This window comes from Lytechinus pictus, chromosome 2 (assembly GCF_037042905.1).
Source record: "Lytechinus pictus isolate F3 Inbred chromosome 2, Lp3.0, whole genome shotgun sequence".
NCBI classification, from domain to species: Eukaryota; Metazoa; Echinodermata; class Echinoidea; order Temnopleuroida; family Toxopneustidae; genus Lytechinus; species Lytechinus pictus.
Genome location: NC_087246.1, coordinates 784,095 through 792,580, shown reverse-complemented (window position 1 = coordinate 792,580; position 8,486 = coordinate 784,095).

The window sequence follows — 8,486 nt, the reverse complement described above, 5'->3', positions numbered from 1 at the left end:
AGTCCTGGATTTGTCACTATCATAAATATCCGTATCCACAACACCTCCTAAACTCAAACATGATTCATTTAGTTTCAGCACATACCCTACTAGCATAATGTAATTGTTGAGTTCCTGGATTTATGATTGAACAATTCTCAACAAGAGAGGGCACTCTCAGATTACAGGAGAAAAATATTGTTTCAATGTGACAATATCAGAGTGAGTTATCACAGAGAGCATCAAGGAGGCCTATAAAGTCAATGCTGAACATGTAGCAAAATCAACCGTACACCCCTAAAAAGTCTACCCTGCATGCCTTGTGGGTATAGACTTTACTCGCTAGTTCATGTGTACAAGACTACAAGAACACAACAAATGGGACAGTTGCTCCTGCCACACATAAAGCAGCAAATAAGTTTCTTATTCCGTGATCAATCTTTTCTCCCTTTTAAATATAAAATTCATTTGTTTGTTGGGAGGTGGGGGGCAAAGGTTTTACTTCCCCTTGCTATTTCGCACCTTCATTTTGAAAAAGTTTGGATAATCAATAATGAATTTATGTTGGGATCATTGACATCCATCTTTGATGTCTTGGAATCAGATTGGGTGAAGGATTTGTCTATAAATGATTGGCCAAAAGAGATACCCAAGCCTATACAGGATTTCCTTTCTATAGGAGGGGGGGGGGGGGGACGCAAAAAAAATATCACTGCAGAAAGGTCAAAATTTATCTCCCCAAAATTTGAAATTTGAAAGCCCCCCCCCCTCCCCAAAAAGAAAGAACTAATAAACAAAAAACAAACACATAAGACTAGAAAATAAGTATATAAAATGGTATCAACCCCCACATGGTCATAAATTTCTTCCAAAAATCATCAGAAGGGCACACTTTTCTAAGGGGGGGGGGGTGTATATCCCGAGAAAGATACATTGTAACTTGAGGATGAGTAACTAGTAGGTGTTCATAAAGTGGGAGTGTCACCATCAGTGGTGAGAATAAATCTACAATGTACGCCACACTATCCTAACCATGAGAAGAGGCCATATGCCAACTGTATGGCTGTTCCCAGAAGACAAAGAAAGTGGATGAATTAAAAATAAAATTGTAATAGCTCATCAAAGTTATATCAATCCTGACTCAGAAAGGGGTTCACCATGTGTAGTAAGTCCATGGTATATCCATCTTTTGTCTATGGGTGTATTTCAAAAGGAATGCAGCTACCAACTATTGTCTGCTACCAGCATCTCCTGTTGATATGGGGGATTTAGATAACACCAACTTGAAAGCACAAAGATTGATAATAATTGATCACCCCAACCAGCCTAGATGTGGCCATAAGGTCCACACACATACAATGGACAAAGGAATACAGCATTTGTTATTCTTGATGGGAGAATTTCATTTGCACAATATATTTTACACTGTACATGTGTGATGAAGCAATAAGGTTTTCTATTTGTCTCATAACTCTTTGCATACAGGAACAATGGAAGCAGATGGTAGCTATGTGGGAATCTTAAACAAAGGATATGGATGGTATTAAATCAAATATGAACAAGGGTTTTTTAATTATCATTATTATCATTATTTGTTTGGCATCACTTGTGTCTGGGAGGCGAAAAGCGAACTGAATCACTATGACCTGCAGGTCTCTCCTCCCGATATATTAACTGATTGGGGGAGTGCAGGTGGACCACTACACCGGGGCTTCCCCCTACTCTTATACGAATAGTGCAGTGGGTTCTTAAAGGAGAATGAAACTCTTGGAGCAAGTTAGCTTTTATGAAAGCAGAAAAATCAAAGAATAAGATCAACAAAACTTTGAGTAAAATAGGACTAGCAATAAAAGAGTTATGAGCATTTGAATGTCGAGATCACTAATGCTATGGAGATCCTCCCATTGGCAATGCGACCAAGATCTGTGATGTCACACACGTACAACTCTCCCATTCGGACACTGAAAATATACCCCAAAACATCTCTTTTTGCTCATTCTAATCATATGACAAACGATTCATCAATGATATAATGTTGTGAAACCTCTGTACTTGTCATCTCATAAAGAAAACACCTAACCTTGTGATAGACTCTATAAAAGTGAGAATATAAGTGAAATAAGTACTAAAGTAATGAGGGAGTTGTACGTGTGTGATATCACAGATCTTGGTCGCATTGCCGATGGGAGGATCTACATGGCACTAGTGATCTCAATATTCAAATGCTCATAACTTTCTTATTATTCATTCAATCTTCCTCAAACTTTCAACAATATGTTTCTTTGATTTTTCTCTTTAATATGGATTCAGCTAGTTTCAAGGGTTTCATTCTCCTTTAACGTGCAAAGGTGGTGACTCTCCTCTACATGGAGCCTCCACTTAACGTCCTATCTGAGGGACAGAGTGTTTTCCACTGTCACATAGGCATCTATGGAACAGGGGAGAGACGTTTACACACAACACGAGCTTCAGTCATCCGCCCGTGGCGACTGAACCAACTTCGCTCTCGATAATTAACTTTAATGGGGGGGGGGGTTATCTATCTCCATAACTGGATTGTATTGGTAAGTTACAAAAAACACATAACAATGAGGAGGAAGTAATTATAACTTTATAAATGTGAATATATTAATTTCTCAATGATAGAAAGAAACATGTATAATGGAGAAAAGTCTCAATTACTGTATGAGCTGTTATTTTTGCGATCGGCCGCGAACTTAACAACTTGCGAAAATATTGACAGTACACATTTAGTAATTGGTGCCAATGTCCCCAACAGCAAAGCTTTGCTATTGCAAACATCCTGTATGGTGAAAATATGGAGATAAGCACCTATATACAAAAAATAAGTTTGAAAAAGTGTGGTTAGTAATTCAAAAAGTTGGCTAGCTTTTCACTTTTTTATTTCTCAAACAAATCAGAACCTAAATCATTTCCTGACATATGTTAATCAATATGTATTCACTCACTGCAATATTACAATGAATTTTCCATAAAATAATTTGATTTTATTGTCACCCGATTGACTCTATACACATATTGGAAGCTATTTGCATACTCCGTTATATTCATAAGTCACATGACCAGAGGTTTTGTTCACAAAATTCAACATTTTTGCACTGAAACCAACTTTAAAAAAAATGAATCTAATAAAAAAACACAACTTCCAAAGATTAAGCTGACAGATCAAACTGTGACATGACAAATTTTCAGATCTAAAGGTAAAAAAAAAGTGAAATTCAAGACACTTTTCTCACACATTGTAACTGTTTTTTTACAGGGACTTATTTATGTACAAAAGACACATCAGCATGGGGTTTTTGAGGAGTGTATTTTTGCACATGTTTCGCACTATTTTTGTATAGCTATAGCTGTGAAAGTGTTTGGTACATCTTCTGATCGCGAATTCAACAACCCGAAAAAATGTCTGGACCCAAGCAATTCGTGAAAAATTCTGTATGCAAAAATAACAGCTTTTTTATGCACTAACTGGAAAACTACATGTAGCCCCCCCCCCCTTACAATTTGAACTGGGAAAAACACTGGTAATCAAAAGGTTACACTATTTTCCTAATCTCAAGTAGCCCTCACATACCTTGTTGTAAATATCATTGATAATAATTAACATGGTAGTATTCTTATTTCCTTTATACCACAAAGAGATAACAGTATTATCCCTCATGATACAGTCTATAAAATACTCAAATAAACATTTGTGCTGGTACACATGTACATATACCTCTTAGATCTGAATTCATATTTATAGCAGGGAAGGTTTGAATGGTCACTTTTAAACTCATTACTGCAGAAAAATTATTACATGTATTTTTGCACATTATACAATTAGCGAATAGGCATGAGTGTGGCGGTGGGATGAGATTTCGCATGAGGTGAAAGAAAGACCCTCTATTAAACGAGGCATATAGCCAAGTTGAATAGAGTGCCTTTTTCTTTTACCGAGTGCGAAAAGTTATGTCATTGTACGAATAAGAATATTCACTTTTGTGTTGTACAACACCTTTATAGAAGTTAAAGAAAATATAACCAAAAAAAAATAAATTTTCCCTATGTTTATATAGGAAAATGAGAAAGATGATTGAGAGCAAGAAGCAAAACCCCTCAAACGTGCATCTGATCTGCAGTAATAATGCACATTTAGCTGGTAAGCAGGGCTATTAATTTTGCACTTTGAACTTATTTACTGTGTAATAAATTATAAACCTCTCCCTAAGAATGTTGAATAATCTGTTCCTCTGATTGGTCAAAAATGGGGTCATATATTTTACCATGCCTGCAAAAACAAAAAACTAAGGTGGTTACCATGGGAAACGGGCATAATGGACAGATAGTTAACAAGGTTTCTGCCCGTTGCCCCCTGACCCGCCCCATAAAACGGGCATAGCAAAATTTGACCGAGATCCCCATTTGATTGCGTGAAAAATGTTGCTTTCTGCGGTCATTGCAGATACCGGGTTATATGAGCGCGATTTAATCGATAATTTTAGGCAACTCGTGCATTTACGCGCATGTGCACGCAATGGATATATCATATCGATGATGAAATATGGATGCTTGGTTTTGGCTTGTTCTATCCCCAACATTTTATTGAGTATTCTTTAAAAATCGACATTAAAGAAAAGAATCGGAAGGCAATTCATTACAGACATGAGTCCTGATGAATGTCATTCAGGCCTTGCCTTTGCTGATGTTATTTGCCTGCAAAAGATGAGTCCAGTTAGCTAATGTAACGAGTCTAGGCTAACTACTGTAACATTAGGCCTGGGTCTACGTTATAAATAAAGTCAGAGACAGAGGGTCTAATGTAAAATTAGGCCCAACTTGTTATAGATCTAGATCGTTAGCTCTTCAGCTTATCTTAGATCTGACGTAGATCTAGATCTAACTTTAGACTATTTTAGAGAAATTAGACTTACTTAACGTTAGAAACTAATATCAATTCGGTTCATAAAATATAAACGTACCGGTATGGTCTGTGGACTGTTTTGATTTTCTAGACCTAAAGTTAGGCCTAACTTATTTTAGGGCCTAGAGTAATCTAGAATTGAAATGTTAAAACTCTAGATTTATATCTAGAATCTATTTTGGAGAAGTTAGACTTGGAGATCTATTATCAATTTGGTTCAGAAAATATCCAATTGTAACTTACCGTACAGACTGCTTTGATATTATAGACCTAACGTTAACGTTAGGCCTAGCTAGCTGGGCTAACTTGTTTAGGACCTAGAATAATCTATAAACGTTAAGACTCTAGATTTAGATCTAAATGTAGAATATTTTGGGGAAGACTTGTTATTAATTCAGTTCATAAAATATATATATTGACTGCTTTGATATTCGAGACATGGTTGTTTCTTTCTGCTCCTGGGTACCGCATCGGCCAGACCATGCCCTCTGGCATAGTTGTGTTGCGGTTCCCTTGAGCCTCTAGAAACAACCATGCCTCTCATAGCAGTCAATATATTTATATTGTGTGATGTTTGACATTCAGCATCTCATTTGCTTGCGTACAACAAGCTAAGTAGGCGCTGTTCAATATTTGTAAAATAACGTCTACATGTAAAACCCCATCTATTGAATGTACATTGTATTTGGGGTCTAATCTTCACTTTGTCTATTCTGAGTATGGCTAATGACATCGTATAGTTTATTTAGGTTTTCCAGCAGTTGACTACATGTAATGTATACAAAAGGTAATTTATTAATAATTAATAGACTCATCAGTTCTTGGAAGATCAGGGGGCCGTTTCATAAAGTTGTTCATAAGTTCAAAAAGCAACTTTAAGAACGACTGGTTCAAACTATTCTTACGCGTTATACCATCGCCAATGAACATTTTGGTGTATATTTATTTACCACAAGAATGGTTCATCAGTTGTTCTTAAAGTTGTCTTAACTTACGAACAGCTTTATGAAACACCCACCTGGTAGTAAATCATACTGAGGAACCCTTTCTAGATTCCTTGAGGGCATACATGTAGACAGTCAGGTCACTTAGGTGATTACAAATAAATGAGTAAATAGAACCTTAAAAACAACTATTCTGTAAAACTACAAGAGTCTTAACAATGAAAGAAAGAATAAAATAATTTAATAGAGGTCAAATTTGGATGCTACATGTGCATACAATAATAATAATAATAATATACCGGTAGGTATATTTACCCAGGGAAGCCACTTCAGTAATGAAAACTGTTCTCCCAGTGGGCCCTGCTATTATTATTACCCCGGCTTTAGCTGGGCTGCCTAGGCACTCAAAGCATTCAAGGAATTTCTTCCTACTGGGTACCCATTCACTTCACCTGGGTTGAGTGCAGCACCCCAATACAATAGGAACCCCAATACAAATTCTGACGGAATACAAATCTTGCCTTTGTGCCATCATAAGAAACTTTTTTAACAGGTGAAATTCTAAAACAGATGCCATTTACAGCTACATACCTGTAATACTGTTTTCAAAGCAGTTTGCACTTCATAGATAGATGTACAGGTATACAAACTGAAACACTGCGAATATTTATATTGCATTATTTAAAGTAAGCATAATACTATCTTAGGTTTGAATTTGAATAATGGTTTGGAAAGGTTTAGACTGTTATCATCATGAAAAAAAAAACATGGAGAAGATAATTAAACTGTTAAGGATATACCTGATGGGAGGGATAGGAGAGGCAGAGTGACCCCTAAGTAACAGAATTTTGAATTGAAAACCCTTTTTTTTTAACTTATCAAGACAATTTTATTCGGAAAGCAGTCCTGTAAAAGTGACACCTTTTTTTTTTTAATTGTCAGAAAATGTTTGCCTCCAACTCCTGATGAGTTTCTTGAAGTACACCACAGGTTAAGTAAAGGAATGATTCAAATTTTGCAATGATAAATGATTCAAAGTTGTTTGCAATGATAAATGACTTGCAAGGAAAATACCTACAGGCTCAAGTAGTGAGGTCACTTCAAATTACTATGTTGTTAATGTTCCTTCTCTGAAATGAAAGCATTTTTTTCTGGTGGTTAAAACCCTAAATGAAAAACTGCCCTTAGCTGACCATGACAAAGCCATCATTAGTATATTCAGCTAGGGTCACATGTTTGAATCCCTCATGAAGACTGAAGACAAGATTGTTTCCTCATTCAAAGTGAGGGGACATTTGGAACAATGACTTTAAATGACTGCCATTGAAAAAGAAATAGTACAAAATTTTCACTATCAACATCCATTTTTGCTTTTTAAATGCAAAGAAAATGTTTGAATATTGAATTTATCTATAATGTAAGGCTCAAGTTGATTCAAGCCTCTAGAGAAAAGGTAATGGTAGGTATTCTCTTCCATCTTTCCTTCTCCTCCTCTGAACCTCTCTTCTCTTGATCATCTCACCCACCCTCATCTCTTTCCCTCACCATATCTAGGCTACGATACATACGACAAAACCTTAACTTAAGTCTCTGCTGTATTTTTTTTCCATCTCTACTGTATTCCAATTTTTTTTTTTTAATGATTGAAAACTGAGTGAGATTCCAGCAGGAAGATGTAGCTCAGAATTTAAGGTAGCTTAAGAATTACCCCCTAACCTAAACCGACATGTAGCTCCCATTGATTCTAGACCACTCCTTGAATATAAACTTACCACTCGTATTCAGCCATTGTTATCTTTCTGCAAACTGGTCTTCCGTAGATCTAGTGCTTTACTTTTTAGTCTTTGTTTCCTCAGATCACTGTTTGCAGAAAATCACTGAAGAATACTAAGATTAATTAAGGGTATAATCAAGGGTACAGTCCAAGATTAAACTGTGAGATCTTGCTCACAAACATTCAAAAAGATGGAGTCTCGATGCCACTATTTGTAGTAGTAGTAGATTCAATGTTCATTTCAAACATTCAAGTCAAGTGCAGTGTCATGTCATTATCCAATCATTCAGATCTCATTATTTTAGGACGATTTAATGTATGGCTGCTTAAAAGGCCTAGGGCATGCTTCATTCAAAGTAAATGAATTTTAACGCTTCAATTCACTTCTACGATGTAGAAGAACTAGGTAGGGATCTACAGTCAATGTCTGTGTCAATAATGGCTATTGTATTTCTCCGATTCCGAGGCAAGCCATACCGTACAGCTCAATGCATCCGGATCACAACAAACACAGCACAGCACAACCACAGCCAGGCACAGGGAGTCCAGGCGAGAATTTCGATGAAACAACTATCCAAGACTGGAGAAGGACAAGGTCTCCCGATAAAGGACTGATATTCAGTGGTACCCTCTTGAATAGTCTCAAACGGATGATTTTAAATACCCCCAAACTGGAAAAAGGCAATCCTGTCGATTCGGGACCACCGTTGACTGGTGCCCGTAACCTTTGTCCTATGTCTGCCCGCAGCATTACCTGCACACGTTCTGGTGGTAGCACAACGCGCGCTCGACCCATACCGCTTTGAAATCCAACTCTTTTGTTTACATCAATCAGCTGTGCCGCTGCTGCCGCATCCGGGATGTT